Source organism: Ochotona curzoniae, unplaced genomic scaffold (assembly GCF_017591425.1).
Source record: "Ochotona curzoniae isolate NIBS_2020 unplaced genomic scaffold, NIBS_Ocur_1.0 contig_2754, whole genome shotgun sequence".
NCBI classification, from domain to species: Eukaryota; Metazoa; Chordata; class Mammalia; order Lagomorpha; family Ochotonidae; genus Ochotona; species Ochotona curzoniae.
Genome location: NW_024465582.1, coordinates 9,237,974 through 9,263,574, shown reverse-complemented (window position 1 = coordinate 9,263,574; position 25,601 = coordinate 9,237,974).

The following is a 25,601-nucleotide window of genomic DNA, read 5'->3' as shown; positions in this document are numbered from 1 at the left end:
GAACAATTATTTCTCCCGGAACAAACAGGACACAGGTCAGATAAAAGCCACATGGGCTTCCACTTGTCTTACGAAGTGCTTTGAGAGAGACACCTAGCCAAAGGTTGGACAACTAGGCGATAATCCACCTTGAAAAGTAAAAATGTATCATATGAAAGACGTTAACGTGAACTTCCATGTCCAGTTCATCTGGTGCTCTATCACCTGGGGCTGGAGTTCATAACCACCCTCCACAGAAAGAACGCAGGACCAAATCAATGGACAAGAACAGCACTGGGGTGTAGGGACACTGGATAGCACTTTAACATTAAACTTGGGGACCATTGTAAACTATAAAGTCGGTATGGAGAAGCATAAAGGTGCAAATAAATAAATAAATACAAGGCACCAAATAACCCTGTAGCAAGAATTCTTCATTTAAGAATACATCTGGGCCCGGCGCGGTGGCGCAAGTGGTTAAGTCCTCGCCTTGCAACCCCGGGATCCCATATGGGCGCCGGTTCTAATCCCGGCAGCCCCGCTTCCCTTCCAGCTCCCTGCTTGTGGCCTGGGAAAGCAGTGGAGGACGGCCCAAAGCTTTGGGAACCTGCACCCGTGTGGGAGACCCGGAAGAGGCTCCTGGCTTCGGATCGGCATAGTATCGGCCCGTTGCGCTCACTTGGGGAGTGAATCATCGGACGGAAGATCTTCCTCTCTCTCTCTCTCCTCTCTCTGTACATCCGCCTTTCCAATGAAAAAAATAATAAAAATAAATCTTTAAAAAAAAAAAAAAAAAAAAAAAGAATACATCTGAAAGAAGAAGGCAGAATGTCGCCCTGTTTAATCTCATTTACCATGGCATGTGTCAGGGAGCCCAGGATTGGTTTCTGTGCTAAGCAGGTCCACAAATGTCCCTGAAGGTATACAGCATCTAAAAATAAGGGTGATTGACTCTCCCATCTTCTCTCTGTGTGTAATATGTATATAAGTGTGCAGACACAGGGCATCAAAAAGTTCATGGAAATTTTGCATTTATCTTTTTAATGCTGTTTTGGTCCTTTATGAAGACATTCAAGCCAATTAAAATCTGTGTCAGGTGCAGGAGCAAGCCTTATGAGTTCATTCCTCTTGGGCGACCACTGCACCTGCCCCATGGTTGTACATTTTAGGAGAAGTACAAACTGGTTAGGGTTTAAACCCTGGGAAGCCTGACACCTCAGGGAAACAGGAAACGTGCCACGTGTCAGTAAGGACCCCATTGTCTCTCACCAGGTGGCCAGGAAATTACACTTTTTCGGTGAGCAGCATAGGAATTACCCAGCCACTTGCTGATTGGTCCAGACTCCACCAAAAGAGAATGCCTTCCTGGAGGTTCCCCTCCAAAGGGGAGGCAGGAAAATCTTTAAACATCCGGAAACCTCCTTAAACTCCGGTGTCTCTCACTCTTACTTGCTCCGGAGAGGTGCTTTCCTGTTCTTTTCACTTGTTCACCTGTTCGCTTTGTAAATAAAACTCTGCAATCAGTTCCGGACTTACTATTCCCATACACAGCCGAGGGAAGAATCCATAGAGCTCTGCCAGTAACACTCTATTTTAGCCTTCATTAAGCAAACCAAATGCAGGACGTTTCCATGCCCACTTAGAACTGCCACTTTGGGAGGGAAAGGCCTCTAGGCTTCAGACACATGGCAGAAATTTGACCGTGTCCTGTCAAGGGCAGAAGGTTCGACAGGAGGGCTTTTGTGCACACCTCAAGAAGAGCTAGGTATGTAAACTTTTCCACCATTGCTCAAGGGAATTTGAGTTTGCGTGGGGGCCCTTCTTAACCCACTTTGCTGTGATCCAGGCACCACAGCATCCCTCTTAGTTTGAGAAGGGCTCGCCTTCACCAAACCTCCATTGCCTCCAAGTGTAACTCCTGGCGTAGGACCTGGGGGTTGTGTTCATAGACCCATCAGCTGGCGCGATGCTCAGTGAGCAACTTTCCTGCACACCGTTTGTCAACTTCTCCTGCTTGCAGGCAGTTGACCAGTGTGGCCTTGGATTTATGCTGCTCTTGCCCAGAGCCCAACCAAAAACAGAATCCACTTCTCACAGAAGCAGAAAAAGAGTGGTGCAAGGTATCCACTTATCCTATTTTAAAGACCGGCCACAAACATCATTTACTTGTACCTATATATACAATGTATGGTTGTGTATAGAAAACATGCCTCTACACAGGTGATGCTTTCCCAAATGTATGTTTTAATATCCTTGTATACATCTAAATTACTTTTAAAGATTTTGATGAGAGAATATTAAAGACATTCTATATATTGTGACTTGCATAGGTATCTCATAAACTAGTACAATTAGCTTGATGTAAGATTTAATATTTCTCATAAATTTTGTGGTTTCTTAATAAATTCAGTTTTTATAGTTCTTACCATTGTTTACGTGTAACATCATATTTGCTTGAGTAAGGAAAAGCTTTTTTATTTGTGGAAGCATATACAGCAATGAACCTATATTGTTAGAACCTCAACAAGAGAAAACTTAACTGAAGATCCATTTTTCCCAAAATAAAGTATCTGCTAGATGTGCTTACTGTTTGTCCCTTAAAATTTTCCAGAATGTTTGAATATGTTAAGTTACATAAAAAAATAAAACTGAAGTTGCAGGTAAAATTCAACCTGAATATCAGTTGATTTTAAAGCAGTGGAAATTCCTGTTTACTGTTGTGGCTTCATTTAAAAGGAAGGCCCTTAGAAATGGAGGAGTCAGCAGAAAAAAAAGTTAGAGATAGATGCAGGGTTAGCACTGTGACACCGACAGTTAAGGCACGCTTTGCGATGCTTTATTCTCCAGCCACATGGTCTCTGAGTCAACTTTCTATAAATGCATCCTCTCAGGCAACATGATTGCCCAAATGATTCAGTTCCTGAGACCTCAGTGGAGAGCCTGGCTTTGGTTCTGTCACAGAAGATAAAATGTCACTAGAAGATGAAGAGGGCAAGGACATAGAGTCTTTGCCAAGATGTTCACAAGGAAGACAGCCTGGGTGTTCTCACCTCAGAGAGAAACAAGGCACCTGTGCTGATTACCCACTGCCAGCAGTATGCTAGACTATGAGATGGTCAAATTGCACTATTTAGACCACTGAAACCTCAGTCATTGTTAAGGCCAACAGTAGAGTGCATCTCCCCACCATTTGCCACATCTCAAAATTTGTACACTTCCATAAACATATACTAAGCGCATGCATGTAACTATAAAATATGTACATGATATATGTGTGTGAACATATTATGATTTATATTACACATTTTAATGCCTTTTTAATTCAATGTTCTATAATTCCAAATATTAAGTCCACTGATTGATAAACCTTGCCATGCTTTTAACTTGCACTGCTATAATATTACATTTTAGAGAAGACATTTTGATATGGAGTTTTCAGTAGAATATTTGCTTGTGAGACCAGTATTAGAAGAAACGTATTTGTCCTCATGAGTTTTCTATTTACTGAGAAGTCAATGACACTTGTGTGGTAGAAGGAAGAAAATGTCCTCTCATATCACTAACTATGCTTAGAATTCTTAGGAAGAAAAGTGTTGATTGAACTTATTTTGATGGGCCATCTGGAACAAATAAGACCCTGAAGCTCTGAGCAGAGAAGAGGAACCCAGAGAATATGGCAGATGGATCAGGGTTGTACTAAATTTAAAACAGGAATGAAGAGGCAGACCTATCATACAATTTGATTAGTAATTTTGTTAAAGATATTTAATCTACATAGCACAATTTGTTAAGTCAGTATTGCTACTAAATTCAACTAAATTGAATGTGGTCTCAGCTTATGAAGGTCATGTTGTCCAGTGGGGGAGAATACCAAGCTAATTATGTCAGCCTCCTTCATACAAATCTCTCTCTCTCTCTCAACCTCCCCTGTGTACTGCCCATTAACTTACAAGGGCAAATGACTACCAGTAATGTAATAGGAAGTTAGAAAACACTTTTATCTGTGAAGAGCAGTCAGTTGACTACTTTCCAGAGCCCCCACTCCAGCTTTCTTCTGCATGCTTGTACTGTTGGAGACACTGCAGTTCAGGAATCATATACATCCCAAGTCCATTGCACTGGAAACTATGGGAAATTACTTGGGGGTTTTAACTCTTTACTATTTATTTTTCCTTATTTTTGTATTGTAAAAGTCCTTGTGTTTAGAAACATGCTTGAAAGCAAACATTTGATCACGTTTAACAGCAGACGTTAGATGAAGTTCAATAGCTTTGTGCCTAGGCCTACGTTTAACTGCAGATGTTAGATGAAGCTCAGTAGTTTTGTGCCTAGGCCTAAAACACTTTTGTGGTGCTTTGTGATGAAGGATACCTCCAAACATTAAATGTCCTCTTAGATAAGGGCTGCTTATTTACTCTCTAGTGTGGAAGCTGTGTAACAACGCATTTTACATGTGCTTACATCTAGGTTTTTGGAATCCATTGGAAATCATCTTAGGATAGAACATGAAATAACTTGAAAGTATGGCAATAAGGTGCTGTCATTGTGGCCTAAGACCAAGTCAAAGCCAGGAATACAACCCAGGTGTCCCACATAAGCACTGAGGCAGTGTGTACTGACCCTTCTGATACCAGCCTGGAAATGCATAGTAGGAAGCTGAAATTTAGGAAGTAGTTGTGACTCAAGTTTAGAGAGGATTCTAGTATCCCTGGTGAGATCTTCCTGCCCCCTGCCTCTGGTTTTAACCTTTCTGAAATTTAATCCTTGAGTGCGAAGACCATGATTTTCCTGAGACTACAGGGTTTTCCAAAAAAGGACACTGTGAGATTTGGGAAGTGAACTAGCAGACAGAAGATCTCTGCTTTCGTCTCTTTCTGTCACTCTATCCCTTAAACAAATAAATAAGCACATCAGATTAAACAAAAAGAACAGTAAAGTATTGACACCTGTGTCCCACCTGAGAGTCTCTGGGTTTGATCCTTCTCTCTGGCTTCTCATAGCTACTTCCTTCCCCACCTCCAGTTTCCACTAGCCTCTTGCTAATGCAGTGTCTGGTGGAGCAGTAGTGACAACACAAGTAACTGGGTTCTCACCAACCTGGCAGAACGGCACTGCCTGCCCAGCTCCCAGTCACAAGACAAGTTGTGGCTGGTTTGATCCAGTGGTGGATCAACAGAGTGGTGACAATTTCCTATGATGCTACTACTTAGTGTCTTTAATTGAACTAAGTATATTTAAAAAGCAAATGATGCATTTAGAGGCTGGCATTGAAACACTAACATCCTAATTTTACTTCTTAGCTTTCTGTTTGTTTAGCAGAAGAAACTGAAATGACAACAGTAATTTTACTGAGATGACTTTTTCTGTGCTTGTGGAATGATACATCACATCAGGAACTGCAGATTGCATCTGAGTGCATTTTGATTTTCAGATGCTTTACATCCTGACAGCAATGTAACACACTTCCTCTAACAGGATAGACCTCTCTTTGTTTTATGCAAGCATTAGCCTAAATAATAGATGCTATTGAAAGTTGTAAATATTCAAATACGAAGTCAGAAAGCCATTTACATTAAAAATTTGTAATATTTTATGAATTAAAATACAGATTACATTATATATTTCTGATACTTTGGCTATCTTGGACTAGACTTTGTCCAAATAATGATGCAATTACAAGCTATGCCAAAAAAAAAAAAAAAGCATTTTCATCAGTTCAGGCTTTCCATATTGGCTCATTGTCGAAACGATGAGTGATTTTGCAGCAGACCTTTCCTTGAAGTTGTAGTTCAAGGTCTCATTACAGTGAAATGTAACGGACAAAAGATGATGGAGACCCTATCAAATCCTCACTTGTGGTGTCTCATAGACAATATTGTATGCAGTGTAAGAAGCAAGAGAAAGATCCACTTACATTCATGAGCAAATATGTCCATCTCTTGACAGACCAGGACACAATATAGGCTAATGGAACACTGAAATCTGCAACTCATTCCCAAAATGGAAATACGAATTTAAAGGGATAACTGTATAACCCGAAGATTTAATGTTAAGATACAATGAACAAAAATAATGAAAGACTTTGAATATTAAACTACGTGAAAATTGCAAGGACTTTAATATTAAAAAATAAACCCCTTCATCCCTTGTTATGAAAATAAGAACGCGTATTTTAACGAGTGAAATGGCTTTCTTTGAAGTGAAGGTCAGAATAATATGGAATCTGAAAGCATCTCCCTTGTTGGTATCCTTAGCTTCCATTCAAAGATTTTTTAACATCGACTTTGTAAAAAGTTTGGATTCAAATTCAGGTTGGCTTGCTTGATTGATTTCCTGAATTTAAATTTAAAATTTCATCAAAATTCAAAATACAGTTGAAACCTAAATTACTTCAAGGTGAATTCTCAATTTCATATGATTTTCTCAATTTTAAAGAAAAAAAAAATCATCTGACTTTAGCTCATGGACAGCTTAATACCAACATTTACATCTAGCATAGGCTGTACTTATAATTACTATCTTTTCACATGATTTAATTTTTAAAATATATGTATAGATGGCCAAAATTGAGATGCATTATGCTCTAGTTCTGTAGGATACATCAGTGATTTAAAAACACTTCCTTTTACACAACTTACAGTTTAGAGGTGATGGAAGATAATGAGAAACTTACCATAAGCTTGATGCATTATATTTGAAGTGTAAGATCTGCAAGGATAAAACACGCAGTTCTAGATAGCCTCACTGTGCTTGTGTTGATAAGAGTAGGTCTCCTTCTGGTGATAACTGGGCTGCAGAAGTGTAGCAGTTATCCTGGAGCCAGGAGAGGTTTAGTGATGGAGTACAGAGCAGCATGCTGGGGGCCTTTGGCATCACACAGCTGAAAACACTAGGAGTCCAGTGTGACTGGGGAAACAAAAGGATCTCTTTCAAACGCCCAAGAACTCAGAGGGGATAATACATTTGTGGGGTTTTTTGTTGTTGTTTATTTTTTTCTTTACTATTGTTTTTACTAACCATAAATATTGGCTTATACTCAAACAGGATTAATTCAAAGATTTTCGTCAAAGAGTGAAACATGGCTAATATTTTATAGGAATTCTGACTACAGTGTAGAAAGAGCATGAAACATGCGTACGAATCAGATTGCTGTAATTCAGACAGGAAATTGTGAAAAATACAGGAATCCAAAATGTCTACTGATTGTTGTATTTACAGACAGAGCATATCAGATGCTTGAAATGTTTGAATTCACTTATAGTTTTTGTCAGAATCATTTTTGACAAGATTTATGTAATAACTATATTTCCATGTGGGTTATGCAATAAGAAGAGGGCATAAAACTTGTTGAAATACAGCACACATGGTACCTAGTAAAGTTAGATAAAGAATTAGAAGGACTTAAATTGCAAACCTCGATGTTGAAATATGCCTTTACTTGTATTATTTCAAAGTATGTTTCTAAAACTTTGGCCAAATAGCTATCAAAATAAGCACAAGAATGATGTGTGGATACCGGATGCTTTCAGGAATAGTTTATCATGTTGAATTAAATCTGAAAAATGAAAACTCCTTTATCATAAACCTGTTTCATGTCAGTTTTCTGTGCTGCATTTCATTTGGAGTGTCATAAAGCCATTTTTAGAAAGCTTTAGTATTTAATTAACCACTTTCTTCTGTCCTAGCTAATCTTAGTTCTAAACTACACCACTATAATTTTGAACTCTGCTGCTTTGCATCCTGACTAGTTTTGCCTATGTGACAAGCCACTATTTTCACTTGAATTAGCACATCAACTCTTTTTGAAAAAACACATATAATAAGATAGTTCCTTTCATCCCTTCGAATCAGCGTGTTTACTGCGAAGGAAAATGAGTCACACCCTAAGTTTTGCTAGTATTTTTATAACCTTGCAAACCATTTGATATCATCCTTAACCTAAAAGTGTATTTTGTTAATATTTTGTAAACATAAATACATTATGATGAAATACGCTATGTATTTCATCATTGAGAGTGGATATATAGTAACCAATCAAAAATGAGGTTGTAACTCTGAGATATAGGTCATTACAAGAACAATAACATTTGGGCAAACATAAATGTCATATGGGTTTGGGAGCCTTGAGCCCCAGTATGCAGTGTGAGCATGGGATTCCCAAAAGCACTGCTCGCATCCTCTCCAATCCTCAGTATTTGCTGATAGAGATACTCTTCCTGTTTTGTCCCTATCCACATTCATAATGCAACTTGGCACAGTTGTGTTTACCTAAGCTCTTTATAATATAGCTTTAAAGAATAGCGTAAGTAACTGCATAATTAAGGGGATGGGTTTCTTATCAAATGTTTGAAATATTATTTTCTTGGAAACAATGTGAAAACTCAATATTTACCATCAGGAAAACTAAGTAAATTATCTATTTTAATAATTAATACTCATATTCTGAGTGTCTGTTCCTTGAAACAAGTGTTGTCAAGTTACAATCTCAGTGTCTAAGATGATAGTATATTGGCATGAGAAATTCTGCATCATCCTTGAAAATACAAAGCGCCTAGAGATGAGATCTCAAAGTTAATGTCAGAATGTATTTTGCTTGATAAAAGTTTCCTCAATAAAAACTCATTGTCGTCTCCAACTTCCTGATTCCCTTACTGTCTTCCAAACCATGAAGTCATGATCCATACTAAAGATTGTCTCACGTACCCTGTATTTATCCCAGGGTGATTTTCAATCCTTTTTTTTTTTCTTTTTCAGAAAGATGTAATCACTGTGGTTTAAAAGGCAGAGCCACATAGGAAGAAGGAGAAACAGAGGTCGTCCTTCTGCTAATTTGCTCCACAAATGGCTGCAATGACCAGAGCTGAGCTAGTCTGAAGCCAGGAATCAGGGGCCTTCTCTGACTCTCCCATGTACCTTCAGTGTCCGAAAGATGTAGGCTGTCAGCAGGACCCTAGATGGAAGTGGAGCCACTTGAGCTCAGACAGCCACCCGTATGGAATATCAGTGCCACATGTGGAGACTGAGCCTGTGACACCCCAATGTGGCTCAAAAATTTAAACTTCTATTTCTTCAAAATATTTCTCAGGCTGAAATATACTCCCAATTTTGTAAGACTGCAGCCTAAACATGTGTGTGTCAGATGCTGCCACCCATCACCCTGCATACAACATTGGCTTAACCCATGAAGTATATTCTTTACTTTTTTTTTACATAATATTCCTTGTTAATGTAATTATGAACACATTGTCATTGAGATTTATATTTCCACCCCTGATAATGCGAAGACCCATAATGTTAAGTTTCATTTCTGTAAGCTCATTCTCATTTGGGATGACCACATTCTCAGGGTGTTCACAGGCGACAGAATCATTTGCCACTGAGTGATGATAGCACCTAGAAATTGTTTCATCAAAACAAAATAGGAAAAGTTAAGGGATCTCACAATGAATTAAGTTAATAAAAGAGATTGTTCTGGATGCAACTGGCATAATCAAGTCAAATCCCTTTCCAGAAAGGCAAATCTCTTTGCTGCCGTCATGATATAAGTGGCCATTCTGGGAACATACATAGCTGATTAGCTACAACCCTAAGGAACTTGTCAGGCAACAAAATGCCACCATGGTGCCAGGTCTTCAGTCACGGGGCCACCAGATCTTAAAGAATCTGAAGTTTAGGAACAGAATGCTTTCTGATTCATCTTCTAGATAAAAATGTTTTGTTGGTTAACACTTTGGTTGTTTTCCCAGTAGAAGAGCCAGTTAAGCCATGCTCGGACTCTGGACTTACAAAAACATGTGAATAATACATGTATTCATGTTTAAGTTGCTCAGATTGTATAAAGTTATGGCATCAGTATAATATGCAAGCTTCTTAGATATTTCTAGACTCTTGTACTTTCTTATATAGCACATCATATTGCAGTTATTCTTTCTATGTGGCTGTGAATCCATTTGGTATAAGGATTATCCGTTATTGTCTTCTTTACATTATGCTCAGTTTGAGCATCTAGTGTTTGAAGGAAGAAGGTAGCGGATAATCAGGTAAATAGAAGAACAAATCAATGAATTAGTAAGCAGCCAATCTTCCAATCATAGCAGTGAGATATTTGGAAACATCTGATACAGTATGGAAGAACAAACACAGAAATCTATTTATTCAGTGTGATTGGAAGTTTTAGAGGAAGTAGATACTAGTGATAATTTTATTCATTCGCATTTCAAACTATGTGGTAAGATAAGAGCATTTTACTGCATTCTTACTGTTACACTGAATGAGAAATGATTATATTCATTTTAGCAATTATAAATTTGCATACTTTGAGTTTTAAATTAGCATGAGGTCAGCCACACAATTAGGGAGCACCGCACTCCTTTTTTTTAAACCATGAATCATGCGTTCTATTAGCTGCATCACTCTGTCTGTTTTCATGAAATTAATTAACATTAGATTACATAGGGAACATTAAGAAAATACTCACTTGGTTGATATCAGTGTTCCTGTGTTCATAGGATTTATTCAATTTATCAGCACTAAAGCAAGACACATCTTGTTATCAAACACAGGATGCTTATATGAAATTGGGAAATTAAAGGGCATTTGCTCCTTTTATCACCAGCAGTTTCCTCTGGCCAAAATCTTGTCTTTTTGTCAATATGAGTAATTAGTGCTTCAAACTACATTTAATAATGTTCAACATTCTAGGAACACTAATTAACCTACATAAGGCTATCTCATCTTTATTTTGCCAGCTGGAGGAACTAAAATAGGGAACACAAAGATTCAGAACCCGGCGGAGGGCCACAGCACATTGGGAGCACAGAAATGGTCACTATTTGAACTTCCCTTGGCAAAAGAAACATGAAATTTCACCTTTTTAAAATTTAATTGAATTGTAAGGAGAAAGGGAGCCAGAGATAGATAGAAGATAAAAAGATAGATAGATAAATAGATAGATAGATACATAGATATCCTCTCAATTGCTCCTTCAACTCCAAAATTCTCCCAACATTACAGCTTGGCTAGTTCCAATCCAAGAGCCAGAAAAGTAATCCAGGTCTTTCTCCTGAGAAACAGGGGACCCAAAAGCTTAAGGTGTTACTTGTTGCCTCACAGTACATACAACAACAGGAAGCTGAAATCAGAAGCCATGGAATGACTAAATCTGTCACTCTGATATGAAATATGAGATTTAGACATAGCAAATGGTTTTTAACCAAGTTACTCATCTCATTTAGACTCCAAACTTTGTTGGAAGTAAACTTCCTAAGGTTTTTTCCTTCTTTTTATGTCTTTAAATACCATTTTTCTAGTCACCATTATGTAGCTCTAAATTTCTACCTTTTCTGCTTACGCAATTGAGAACAACAATTTAATAAGCTACCAATTCCCAGTGTATTTCTGATCCATTATCTTTATCACCTCTGTATGTCTTGGCTTGAGTTGTAGCTAAGAAACATAGGTATATGCATGGGAGTATACAGATTATTTGGGTGGGGCGTAATTCTAGAAAGAAACATAAATAAGTAACAGTTGACGCAGAGGAAGGGGAAGATTTTGGGATCCATAGGAATTCCTCACTTCACTTGAAGGTGTAAACAGAAGTAGAATTAAGTGTCATGAAACATATTCTACCCAACATCCTATGTTTTTACCTTGGTTACTCATCTGACTTAGATTGCAAGGAGCAAGTCTGAACGCTGGAATCATTGGAATCATTCCCTCTTTATTTGCAGAAACAATAGAGGCAGAGTATTTGATCCTGCTTTCAAATCTCCGCATCCATCTTTTCAGCCACATCTCCTGTGACGTGGAACAGTAGTCTTTCCCATTTAGATTCTGTCACTGTGACTTTGTATAGGACGCTTCCTTATGTTTTCTTGGGTCTTACATTTATAATTATTACCACATATGTCATGAGCATGTCTCGCCTTATAAAATAGCAAAATTAAATTAGCAGAACTTTTTTTCTCTGCCGTATTTTAATGCTAAATTTTGCCACACCACTTATTCTGGCAACTGTATATGAGAATGTGTGCTATATTTATTTCCAAGGCACCCATTATCCTCTCAGTGACTCCAGTTCCATCCCAAAAGAATGAAATAATTCTTCAGTAGCTTAGGAATAATTAACACTGTGTCAAAATGTGTCCACTGCTTCATGCTGGCATTTGAAATAGTTGAGCAAACCATTTGTCTTAAAATATTTTGTCTCCAGCTCTCACTGACACTCACTTACCTGGGGTATTTTGGAGATGTTTCTGCTATTGTGATTATTTTCCTGTTTTTCCCGTTTTCACACTGAATGTGCTTTTGCAATCTGTTTTGATGAATCTTTTCACTGCAATGTCATTAAGTGTAGGAGCTGCAGGGCTATTTCCTAATCTGTTTTCAATTTTCTATCTATTCTATCTCTCCAGAAAAGTAATTATTCAGTCAAGAAGTCTCATAAAGCATTTTCTGGTTAACCCATTTCTGTCTTCAGCTCCATTTTCCCTTGCAAGTTTTAGACTTTTAAAAATTATATCAGCCTATTCTTTCATACTTAAATTTGTAACAGTACCTGTTCTGAAACTGACTGCTGCTGGTCTTCTCTCTTGCCAAGCCTTTTCCAGGTCAGTTAAAGCTTGTGTCGGGGCTGGTGTTTGATACTTCTGGAAAGATGTCATGCAGGACATCTGCATTCCTGTATTCAAGGACTGGGGTTCAAAACCATGTTCCGCCACTGATTCCAGCTTACTGTGAATGCATTCACTACATAGAGGAGGTGATGGCCTAGGAAGTTGGGTCTCCAGCCCCTGGGATTCATTCCAGAACTCAGCTTCATCCTGGCCTGGTCACGGTTATTGAAGGTGTTTGGGAGTGAATTAGTGGACACTGGGTGCCTTTCTTTTAGTCTTTCCTTAGTATTTTGTTCTTTTCTATGCTAATGTAAATGATTTTGTAAAAAGTTTCCATTGCTGATTGTTTACTATTAGTGTACAGAATCATAACTGTCTTTCGCATACTGATTTTGTATCTTGGAATAGGCCTGATTTTTAGTAGTTTTATTTTATGGCAGTCTTAATGGTTTTCCATATATAAAATTAGGTGTCTGAAAAAGGAATGCATTAACTGCCTCTTTTTTTTAATTGGATGTCTTCCAAATCTTGTTTTAGATGTTGCTCTCTGTACTGTTTGGCAGATGTGGTGAAAGTGGGCTTGCTTATCTATTTCCTGAACAGAATGGAAATATTTTGAGCAATTTAACATTACCAGTGACATTGGATGTGCCCTTTCAATGTTGGGTTTTTAATGGTACTGTAATGAAGAAATTTCTACTTTGGAGCAATGCCATGTATATGAGTGACAACAGCTTTATCCTAGACACATATCAGAGGCAGATATATTATTTTGAAACATTAAGATTTAATGGGCCCAACCTAGTGCTCTAGTGGCTAAGTTCTTGTCTTGCATATATCAGGATCCCTTTTAGGTGCCAATTCAAGTCTTGGCTCTTTCACTTCTCATCCAGCTCCCTGCTTATAGCTTGGAAAGGAAGCATAGGATCCTGCAAGGCCTTGGGTCCCTCTAACTACATAGAAATCCTAGAAGAAGCTCCTGCTTCTTGGCTTCAGCTCCAGCCGTTTCAGCCACTTGGGGAGTGAAGCAAGGATGGAAGATATGTCTCTCTGTCTCTCCTCCTTTCTGTTAATCTGCCTTTCTAATAATAAAATGAAATAAATATAAATGAAAAACAACAAAGTTAACAATGATTTGATCAGGGCAAGTCTTAGACAAATTGTGCAAAAAATAAATTTTGTCACAATGAGTTCTATGATGTGGATAGAAACATGCAAGTAAATGACAAAGGTCTGGAGAGTAAGTACTTCCACTAAAATGTAAGACTAAGTTATCTATCAGCACACAATCGATTGATCTGTCGATCAGGTTGTCACTAAACACACATTCTTCAGTTGCACGTTGAAAATTAAGTCATTATGCCTAGAATAAACTTATATCAAAAGCAACCTCAAAGAAGCCTCATTTTTGTTGTATCAGTATACATTAAGGATGAACATATAATTGCTGAATGATAAAACTTGCAGGAGTGCTAAATGTTAGGTGTTAGTTTCTTAAAAAAGGATTGGGAAACTAGCCCAGGTATGTGATGCTGTCTTCCATCCATCCCTATGGCATCACCGACAGTGGGGACACATTGGTTGGACAGAGGCTGTTCTCGTTTTGTTTTGTTTTGTCATGGGTATGCACTTTTATTAGATAAATACATCTTTTTGGTGCATGCTAGTTTCTTCTGGGCATAGACACCAAACACAATTTTATGGCTCATGTGCACCTTCTCATGTTGTAAAATCAAGGACTCTCACACCTAGATATTCTTTGTTTGTGTGTATAGACTCAGCTCGACTTAGCCAAGTTATCACAATACCAATTTTACCCTGCCAGGATGGAGCACAGTCTGTTCCTACCACTGCACTCCCTACATACAGAAACACAACAGTTATGCATGGTTGCAGAGAAACCTGAAGGGCAGTGAAAATGGGATGTTGAACTCCTATTAGCAGAAACATGAAAAAGTTGCAGCTTCAAGTTCTGTATTCCAATTTGCATTGAGCAAATAAAAATCCAGTTATAAAATACAAATGTAAGGGCCTGATATGTTGGCCTACTGGCCTAAAGTCCTCACCTTGAATGTACTGGGATCCCATATGGGCGCCAGTTCTAATCCCAGCACAGTCACTTCCCATTCAGCTCCCTGCTTGTGGCCTAGGAAAGCAGTTGAGAATGTCCCAAATCCTTGGGACCCTGCACCCATTGGGAGACTCACAAGAGCTCCTGGCTCCTGGCTTCTGATCGGTGCAGCTCTGGCCACTGTGGTCAATTGGGGAGTGAATCATCTGATGGAAGATCTTCCTCTGTGTCTCTCCCTCCTCGCTGTATGTATCTTACTCTGCAATAGAAATAAAGAAATTTTTTAAAAATACAAATGTAAATGTAACTTTGTCAGTAGCTTCTAGACTGCAAGATTAAGATTAAGATTTAAGCAGGCACTTCTGATGGATGGGTGGTACGCAACTGTACTTGGGGCTAACTGAAAATCTATCCCAACCTGGAGAACATCAGAAACTCAAAAATGGACTGGAAATGTGTTGATTATATTGCATTGCTTAATGAAGATAAATTCTGAAAATCAGTCTTTTTTGAGACTATTGTGTGGGTATATTTGTAGATTTCTCTTTTGAAGAAACACTTATGCAAAAACCACACAAGTGTGGACATACTAGATTGTTACATTAATCTTTGGGAATAAACACATTTACAATATATTTGCAATATAGGTGTTTAGCGCAAAAACATATCCTAGGAAACAGATACACAGGTACAAATATGATTTGCTCTTATCCTATGTGGAAATAAACAAAGTTCTCATGTAAATTTGAGTAATATTTACTACAGGATGGGAAAGATGGATGCAGTGAGAGAAGGAAGGCTGGACAATGATATCAAAGCACAAATAGTAGCAATAGATTCAAATCTTTTGTGTTGCAGCTAGATGACTATATTTTACAATAATGCATTAAATTCTGTGTAGGGAACTGGAAGACAGGTAATCATAAGCTCAACTCTCTCCCCCCTAAAAAAAATAAAGTCCAGTTGCTTGGCCTGGTCAACTATTGTGTACATGACTGAAAGTATTGTTCTCTACTTTTTAAATGCACAAAAACGACATTTAAATCTAAAATTAAAAAAACTAATTTCCAAATCTCTCTTGGACATATTTTCAATATTAGATTAATTATGATGTTTGCATATAAGCCTCTTGAAAAATCCATCCACATATGTATTTTCAAATATCTTTCTCTGTGTAGAATAGATAGCATGTGTCCCTGTTGATGAGGTAATATTCCATTTTATAGATGACTCTTGTTTAATTTTTACCACTCTAATATTTGGGTCTATGTGTGAGGATTTTTTCTTATCTCCATATGGCTTTTGATGAATGAGATTTTGAGAGACTTAGCTTCAAAATCAATAGCAGATGGCTGTGGAAGAAAGACTCTATTCTTTCCAAGTGACTGGAAAAAACAGCTTGCCACACTGACAACCTGGAGCAGATGCAGAACTGGTTGAAGCCATTATAAAGTAAATACAACAACCTAGGTGCTATGGCACAATGTGCCTGGAAAATCAATACACATTCTGACTGAATGCAAGGCCACTTACCATTCTTGCATCAAGGGGTTTGGTGAGTGGCAGCTTCTTCGTGCTTTTATGAACATGAGGATCTGTTTTAGGACATCAAATATTGCTTCATAATTTCATGATAGAAATCGCTGTTAGCTGGTGATGCAACATAAAGCCAGATAAATTTATGACCACCTTCTGGATTTGCAAAATGCTCTAAAAAATGTGGGATTTAGAAGTAAGTGCTGTCTACCATTGGCATAAGGCTCATAGAAAGGCCCTTGGCAATCTCTCAGCTGGACACTGTATTTATTTTCTACTTGGACCAAAGACACATTGGAAACTACAACGCCAACAGGATAATTCTGTTTCCCCAAGAGATGAGTCATAACTATGTCAATATATAATTAGGAATCAAATCAGTGCAAATATCTCAGAATAGTAAAAACTGTGTTATTGTGGGTATATGAATATATATTTCATACAATACCACATTTAGTGAAGCAATTCAGGGCTGAAAATATGATTTAATAGTAAAATATTAGTTCTTTTAGTAATTTGAAATATATTACTGGGATGCATCCTTGCTTTAAGATAAGTACATGATTATTACTGAAAGAGGCAACATGAAAGTTTTCAATTTTACCTTTCATGACACATTATCTCAGAAATGCATAAAGTATATCAAGTGAGAGATGATCTGACTGCCTTATTCATCATAAGCTATGATTAGTCAGCATGGAAAAGAGCTGTATCAGTGAATTAATCATGTCACAAAAACCATGCAGTAAATGATATATCTTGAGAGTGGATTAACATCGCTGTTCTTCAGGTTTTTTTTAAAGAGAATGAAATATTCATTTTAAGACAAAATATCCTGGCTAGTAAGTAAGTGAAAGAAATCAAAATGTAGTAAAGATAATAATAAAAAAGGCGAGAATATGTAGACTTCCACACTAAAGATTATTAAAGGAATTGCCTTGGAACTCATCTATTGGTAACTAAAAGCATTTGCATTTGATACAATGTGTAATTATTGGAATATCAGTAATAAAGCATGAGCAATAACTCATGCTGTATTCAGAATGCTGTTCTAACATATATTTTTTTTATGGTCTAACATATTTTTTGTTGAGGATTATAATAATGGTATTTAAAGAAACACAATAGAAGTCATCATATATGAAATATTTTCATCATTGAAGCACATTAAAAATTGACATATTATCCTGTGTTCGTCTGAAATAACTTTTGCAGTTGTATCACAACAGAGCTATTGTTTCTTTGTGACAATACTGATATACTCATGTCCCCAAGAAGGTATCTGCAATCCCTGAAGACAGGTAATGGTACTTGTTGGATATTCTTTAGCTATTCTTTAAATATTCACATATATATATATATGAAACTTCAATTTTCTCTCTTGTTTCACTTATTCATAATCTCAATACTGTCTTTGTCTCTTAAAGACTTTTTAAAGAATTTATTTAAGTAATGACTTTTGTTTAAATTACCCATTATCATTAAACGTTTTCATTTTAATATGATAACTTTGTAACTGATTATTATCATCTATTAGAGTGTTTACTCTGTTAACTTTTTTTTTTTTAATTAGCTTGACTGTATATAAAAATGACTTTGGCCATGGTGCCATACTTATCAATCTTAAAAACACACATTGAATCATAAATAAGTAGACACAATGTACTACAGTGTTCTTTCTGTTATTAGCTACAATTATGCAAATGAGGTTTCTGAAAGTGAACATTGTTTAGAACTAGAACATTAACATTTTGTATTGTTTCAATTTTTGCAGCAAATTCTGTTTTCCACTCTCTCGAAAGTTTCTGAGAAACTTTCTTCGGAAAATTTGGCCTGTATTGTTTGCTACAGTTTCTAATTATACCATCATCATCTTTAGATTTTACATGGAAATGTGAGTGGCTCTGATATGTTCCAGCTTTTGATGTGAAATTATTTGAAGCCATTTTGGGATTAATATGATATCCTGCTTGGAAGTATGGGTACTTGCTTACTTTTTAAATTATGTTCAGAAAGACATTAATCTTTGATTATGTTAGTATAATGGAGGGTTTCAATTAGAATGTCAATAAAACATTTTAAAACCTAAATTACTTTGTGTGAGGTAAATTTTACCATTTCTCTAAGTAACTCAATCATTAATACATAGTTACATAGCTAGGGTACTTTAATTAACAACACAAGGTTTAGAGTTGGCATAGCTTTCTCCATTGTATATTTAAAGAAAAAACAAAAAGAAAAGGATGGTTGTTATATTCCAGTATTTTAAACTTCCCTTTTAATATTCTGCCATTGTGAGCTTCAGTTGCTTAATCTATTTGAATGTATTTTTAAAATTTACTAAGTGAAATTAAAACAAAATCTGATGTCTGGTTTAAGTCTAACAAAAGTAACTATCCTTACATTTCTTAAATTTAATTTACCAGAAATGGAATTGGCTTGAGCAAAATCTCCAAATCATCCAAAAATAAAGAGTTCGCAAAGGTTTCATATGATTAAAAAAAAATCTTAGATAAACTCAATTAGGAGGACATGTAGATTGAAAGCTGTCCTTGAAATCAAACAGAGAAATTCTGGAGAAACACTCTACCTCATAAAAAAGTTATGTAAGCAGATGTTATTTTCAATTAGTCTAATTTATGTACAAAGCAGTAGGCAGTTACATAACAAATGTGATTATCTGTTTTGTTTTTTTTTTTTTGGAAATATAATGACTGTAACGAAGACAGTAGTGGATCATCATCCATTCCAGCATTAGTCAGTTTTGAAGATGGCTTAAAAAAGCAAAACAAACAAACAAAAAAAAACTAGCATGCCAATATCCTCAACACCCCCCACTTTTTTTTTTTTGGTAGAGGGCAACTTTAGAGATTGTTTTAGTTGTGCCAAACTCATTCTTGTGGCTTTGTTTTAAAATGCTCTACTGTTGTTGTCAATACGTCATACAGGTTTCAGACTTGAGTATTGATTCTCAGAGCATTTAGGTATAATGTAAAGGACAAAGATCTTTGAAATCAGTGTTGACCAGACACAAATTCTAACCCTGGACCTGACTTGGGTCGTCATTCCCTTTTAAGTTCAACAACTTTGAATGAGAATAATGACTTTATTCAGGTGACCTCAGGAGAAAGGGGAAGACGGCAGGGGATTGTGGCACTGGTTGGTAAATGGAAGGGGGGTATTCAGGATCATATTTGGGAAAACGTGGATCAGACACTGCAGCAAGGAATTTTCTGGAAAAAGAATATTTGGATCTTGTCCCATTGACACTAGTAGTGCTTTTAAAATTCATTAACCAAGACATGAATAAAGGTAATGGGACATTAATTTTTAGAGATTTACAAAGTGATTTGAAGCTGAGAACAATAAAAATAAAATGACATCTGGATAAGACATTTGCCTCTCTTCTTCCCTAAATCTAAAATAAAAATAAAGGCATAAAATAAATTATATATATAATATTATATATATATATGTATATATATATATACCAAGAAAGAGAAAATAAGCCAACAATATGAGTAATTCTGGATAGGAAATAGAGAAGACAAGAGGTAATTGATCTTGAAAATTCATGAACATTTAATCCTTCCTGAAATGATACTGGAAGAAGTCTCGTTTGCATAAATGAACTCCAGGAGGATTTGATAGAGAGTTGAAGTAGAAGTATGGAAGCAAACAAATATAATGTAGGAGTTTTTTAGCCAGGCAGAAAACAGCTTCTGTTGACATGGATAGAAAGATAATCTCCTCTCCTAAGTCAGGGATGAAGTGTGAGCCTTATTCCTTAGAATGAAAAAAACATGTGCAGAGCTGATACTGTAGCCCACGTGAAGCCTCCATTTATTATGTGTTTCCCATATCAGACTTCTGAAGCATTCCTAGTTGCTTTGGTTTCTATCCAACTTTCCAAAAAGCATGCCTGGGAAGACAGTGGATGAGGGCCCAAGTTTTTCAGCACTTGACACCTATGGAGGAGACCCAGACTGAGTCCAGGCTCCTAGTTTCAAGCTAGTCTAACCTTGCGATTACAAACATTTGTGATGTCTCTTTGAATTTGTCTCTGTTTTTCAAAAAGTTCATAAATGAATCTCTAGAATAAAATTGGAAAAACCTTGAATTTGGTTTTAAAATTTAATTTACTTACATGTTAGAGAGGACTAACGGAGAGACAGAGAGAAACCCAACACACGCAGGTACACACACACACAGCACACTCGGATCTGCTGTTCACACTCCAAGATCCCTGAACGCATAATGCTGGACAGAGATGTCATCAGAGGGATAGAGACTCAGCTCAGGTCTTCCATGTGCCTGGTGGAGCCTCAGTCACTGGAGCTGTCTCTTCTACCTCCTAGGCACTATTTTATCTGGATGCTGGAGTCAGGAGATGGATCTGGGGAGCCAAATGTTGGCACTCTGATATGGGACAAGGGAGCCAGCACTAGTTACTTAAATCCTAAATTAAAGCACTCCTTGATGTTTCTTACCCAGATAGACTTGGGGGAAGAAATCCATCAACCGATTGTTACCAAGGACCTCATTTTCCAGATCACTTCCCTCATCAGACTTTGAAGCAATTATGGGGAACTCTAGAGCCCAGCTAGTAACAAGATTAAAATATGACTCCATGAGAAGCTCAAACTGTCAGAGGAAGGAGAAAGGAATTATGATGAAAATGAGGAGAGGCATAAAGAAAATTCCATAATTTTCAACACCCCTATAGCATTACCTAATCAATCTTGCAATACACTCTTTAACAGTGTTATCTAACACAGAATTCTTAAGTGATTGTGCAGGCAAAAAGTAAATATTTAAAACATGAAGCAAAATCAAATTACATTTCATTTTTAAAAACACAGTAATGGCATAAAACAAACAAACAAGAATATCAATTCAACCCCATAGAAACAAAGTATTAAAGAATTCAACATGGGCCCAGCACAATCACTCAGTGGCTAATCCTTGGCTTTAGGATCCCACTGATCACTGGTTTGTGTTCTGGATGCTCCACTCCCCCTCTAGCTTTCCTGATTGAGTCCTTGGAAAGCAGCAATGACTGCCAAAGGTCTTGGGACCCTGCACCTACGGGACGACCCAAAAGAAACTCCTCATTCCTGGGTTCAAATAAGCTCAGCTCTGGCCTTTGAAGCCATTTTGGGAGTGAATCAATGGATGGAAGATCTTTCTGTCTCTCTGCATAAATAAATCTGCATTTCCAATAAAAATAAAAACATCTTAAAGAATTCAGCGTGCACACACATCATAGTAGACATAGTATACAAATCTAGGATGGAGTCCAGTGCTTCCTACTCCTGGTACTAAATACAATGGTTGATACTTTACATTCCATAATTTGCTTCTATAAAAAAAAGGAAAGAATGACATTGAGGTGCTATGTATGTGATTCATTTTCTGTTATTGTTGGGCTTCTCTCCATGCTGTATATTCAGTATGACACCTTTGATGATGAAATCCCCCTTCTGTAAGTTGCCTTAATGGGAAGAAACAGACAGTAGATTTTTTGGAAAAAAAAAAAAAGATTTTACTTACCTATCTATTTATTTGAAAGGAGAGACAGAGAAAGGCATCTCCATGTGGCATCTTCAATCCTTGACTGACCACAGTGCCTGAGTCAGGGCAGGTGACCATGTTCTCGGGCCATTATCCACTCTCCTTAGCTGGGAATTGAATTAAAACTGGAGCAAGTGATTGCAGAACTGGTACTATAACATATATCACCAGTAGCTTTCTCAGTGTCACAAGGGACAGTCTGTGAATGCTAGCTAACACACACAGAAACATGCATAGATACATATACAAACTGATGAAGTATGTATTAATTTTAAATATTTCTTTATGTATTTATTTGAAAGGCACAGTGACAGAAGGGGGAGGTAGAAGGAGGGAAAGAGAGGTGTTTTCCACATTCCTTTCACTGATTCACTGTCCAAACGAATTTAATGGCCAGGTCTGCATAGTCGGAGGTCAAGGAACTGTGTTTAGTCTCCTAGGTGTGTAGCAGAGAGATAAATGCTTGATCCATCTTTTCATTCCTTCCTCGATATATTAGCAGGAATCAGGACTCAAACTGGTTCTTGAAGATGTGGTCCCGGCCATGAATGTAGCATCTTAACCTACTTTTTCACCATGTCTGCCCTATGATTTCCTTTTAAATTACAGACAAATAGCAGATTCCAAAAATAGTAAAGAATTGGAGATTGCCTTTTCTTTCTCTTGTTAACCTTTTCTTCCAATGAATATTGTAATTTTGGGCGCAGTCTTATAATTATTTGGAGGTGTGTCTGCATAAGAGAATTATATTTAGCTTGTCTTAGCTCTTTTTTTCTAAGAATTTTCTTTTGAACCTTTATGTATACATATATAAGGAAAAAAAAAATATATATATATAAATTTTCCTTCAGGCTTTTATGTTCCTGAATTGGCCAATGCAAATGCATCATGATAAATTATTTAAAATAGTAGGATAAAAATAATAGGTAACAAATTAGTTACCTTATTCCAGCTCTAAAATCAATTCAAACAAGATCAGTATCATGCTTATTATAACCATAAAAAAACATTTATTCATTGGGTCTATTCAAAAGTGGTCAGAGGTAGGTGATGTCTGGGCAGAGGATAAAAATCTCATGAAGATTAAAGCATCGTCTTGTATTAAGGAGGAATGTATTGATAATCACAGGAAAACGGAATTCCCTTTCTTACACCTTCATTTGTGAATATCTGATCTGGGGTTAATTTGATTTGTGAAATAAAACAATACAGGATGACTTATATTTAGGATATTACTGAAAAGTGCCTACCTTTTTTTGAGAAACATTTCATTTGAAATAAATTCCTCCTCTTTTGACTAATTAATTCCTCTTCTTCATAAGCACCTAATTCAAACAGGATCTCCAATAAAATACCTTTTCTAATCCTTAGTAAAGACTTGGCATTAGTGTCTGGGTTGCTAATTATCTTTCTCTGCATCTCAGAATTATAAACAGATTAGGGTGGTGTACTTGGCTAATTTCCATATTCTGTAAATATCCATATTCTGTTAACTTCCAATAAAACTCGCTTTGGTGCCTTCTGTTAGGTTAATATGGCCTTCACATCATGCTATTGAATTTCTAGAAAACAATCTCTTCTTCACTTTACCAAGTTCCAATATTCCTACTATCCAGGAGCTGGTGTCGGTTACGCCACTATAAATACTGAGACTGCATCCTCACATCATTGTCTGAACAATTCTTTATCTGGCTCACAACTTTGTTTCAACTAAAACAGTGTTTCGCTGATGACAACAAAGTATTCAGTATGGCTCAAAGATAGAAAGTTCAAAACCGTAAAATGAAAAGCCAGGCTGGTGAATAAATGAAGCTGATGAAAGTCTTTTCCATAAATCACCCATATTGATATTTAAGAAATTCTCAGAAGTGAACTTCCATTAATTATTTTTCTTATAGTCATGCCTACAGTGTAACTTCAGTTCCTGGTGTACTTGCCTTCATTATACAGTTCCTCTAGATGAACATATGTACATACATGTTGATAAATACATTGATCTTTCATTCTGCATGAAGATTGCCTTACATCAGAAACCCGTCTTGTCACTAAATTGGCCGCCCAAACAGGAACTTTCATTTCAACTGTTCTGTCCCTCCCTAGTTCAGCTGCCATAGTGGAATAAGTACATCTCTTTATGTCTTCTGCCTTCACTAAGTAGATTAAGGTTGGCATGCTTCTGTGACTGGCAGTCATGAGTGACTCTCATTGTCTCTTTTTTATCCAATAAAGGAAAACTCACTCCTTATCTAAATTTTAGAAGCTACAGATGTAAGAATGGAAGAGGCATATGTGCACTGCATCACTCCCACTCCTTTCTGAAGAGAAGCAACTCCTCAAAATCTCAGCAAAGGAATCCTCTCCCAGGTGCACACCAGATCCTCTAAAGGGCAACTTTATCACTTGAATCCACTAACATCTAGTATCCACATTGTTTTCTCACTTCTATTAATAGATACTGACGTTTCTTTTTCGTTCTGAAGGAAAGAACCTGTTAGCCAGTATCTGCTTCCAGTATCAGTTAGGACTACACCACGATTTTAATTTTTTATTGTTTTCCTGCTCTTTGTCCTTTATATTTTTCTCATACACTACTAATTTTCAAGTTATAATTAACATGTTCAGAGGAAAATGTTACTTTTAGCATCACTGCATAGACTGATAAAAACAGTGTATTATAGGTAGGTCATAGTGAAAATACTAGCTAAAGCATATGATTAGTGTTTTAGTGGAATCCAAATTTCAGTCTTTTACACAATGTAAAGAGATTAGTGTTCCTATCAAAAGCATAAAACTCATATTAGCAAGTCAGAGGTTTATTGTACTTTAATCAAGCATTCATCTAAATGGAAATGAAACTAATTACATAGAATTCAGATGTTGAGCTGAACCAAACTTTTAATAAAATAGCTGGTTATTGTATTCCATAAAATAAAGATATCCATAAAACCATAAATATACTGATTAAACACAGCTACAGGGCTAATCTGTGGCTGTATTAGACATATACTGAAATAATTCCAAAAATACCCAAACAATATTTTTAAAAATCTAGCTGTGATTCATCATAACATGTAAAAACTACCAACATTTTAGTCCTATCCTTAATGATATCTGTTTAAAATCTATCTAATGTGAACTGAAGATTAGCCTAACATGCAGATAGATCCACTATAAACACAAAATACAAATATGCAAATGTTTTTGTAAAGGTTATTTTGAATAATAACACTTTTTTATTCCAGAAATAAATGACATGTGTGATGGGTCATATCATTAATTTAAAAATTCCAACAGTGAACAGATTACTTAGTGAATCAATTTGAACCATTGACTTAGTGTGTAAAGACTCAGTTAATAAGACTGATATAGTAGTATTTGGTAAGAATTCTATGATAACTTCTTCTCATATAGCATTTCTATTAAAACTTGGACCACAAGAAAGAAAAGCATACCTCAATTCACTGACATAATCTGAATAAACTGAATAGATTATCCTGAAAAAAATGAAACTGTATATCTTATCTGAGTTCAAGATTAACCTTAGCTCCATGTAAATGATAAAACATAGTGAGCCTTTTACACAGAGCAGAGAAGCAAGACAGTGAACTCCAAATAAACTTTTGGAGTTCTCAGGTAAAATGTTTTCCTTGCATATTGCTATCTATAAAACCATGATTAGGGTCATTTTTTATTGTTGTTGCTGGTAATAACTAGAGACCTCCATAGGTTAATTGGAACGTAAATTAAAAATGTGCAAATTAGGAACATAGATACAAATGTTCACCTTTGCATCATTATCAATGACACTTGTTTGTGGAAACCGT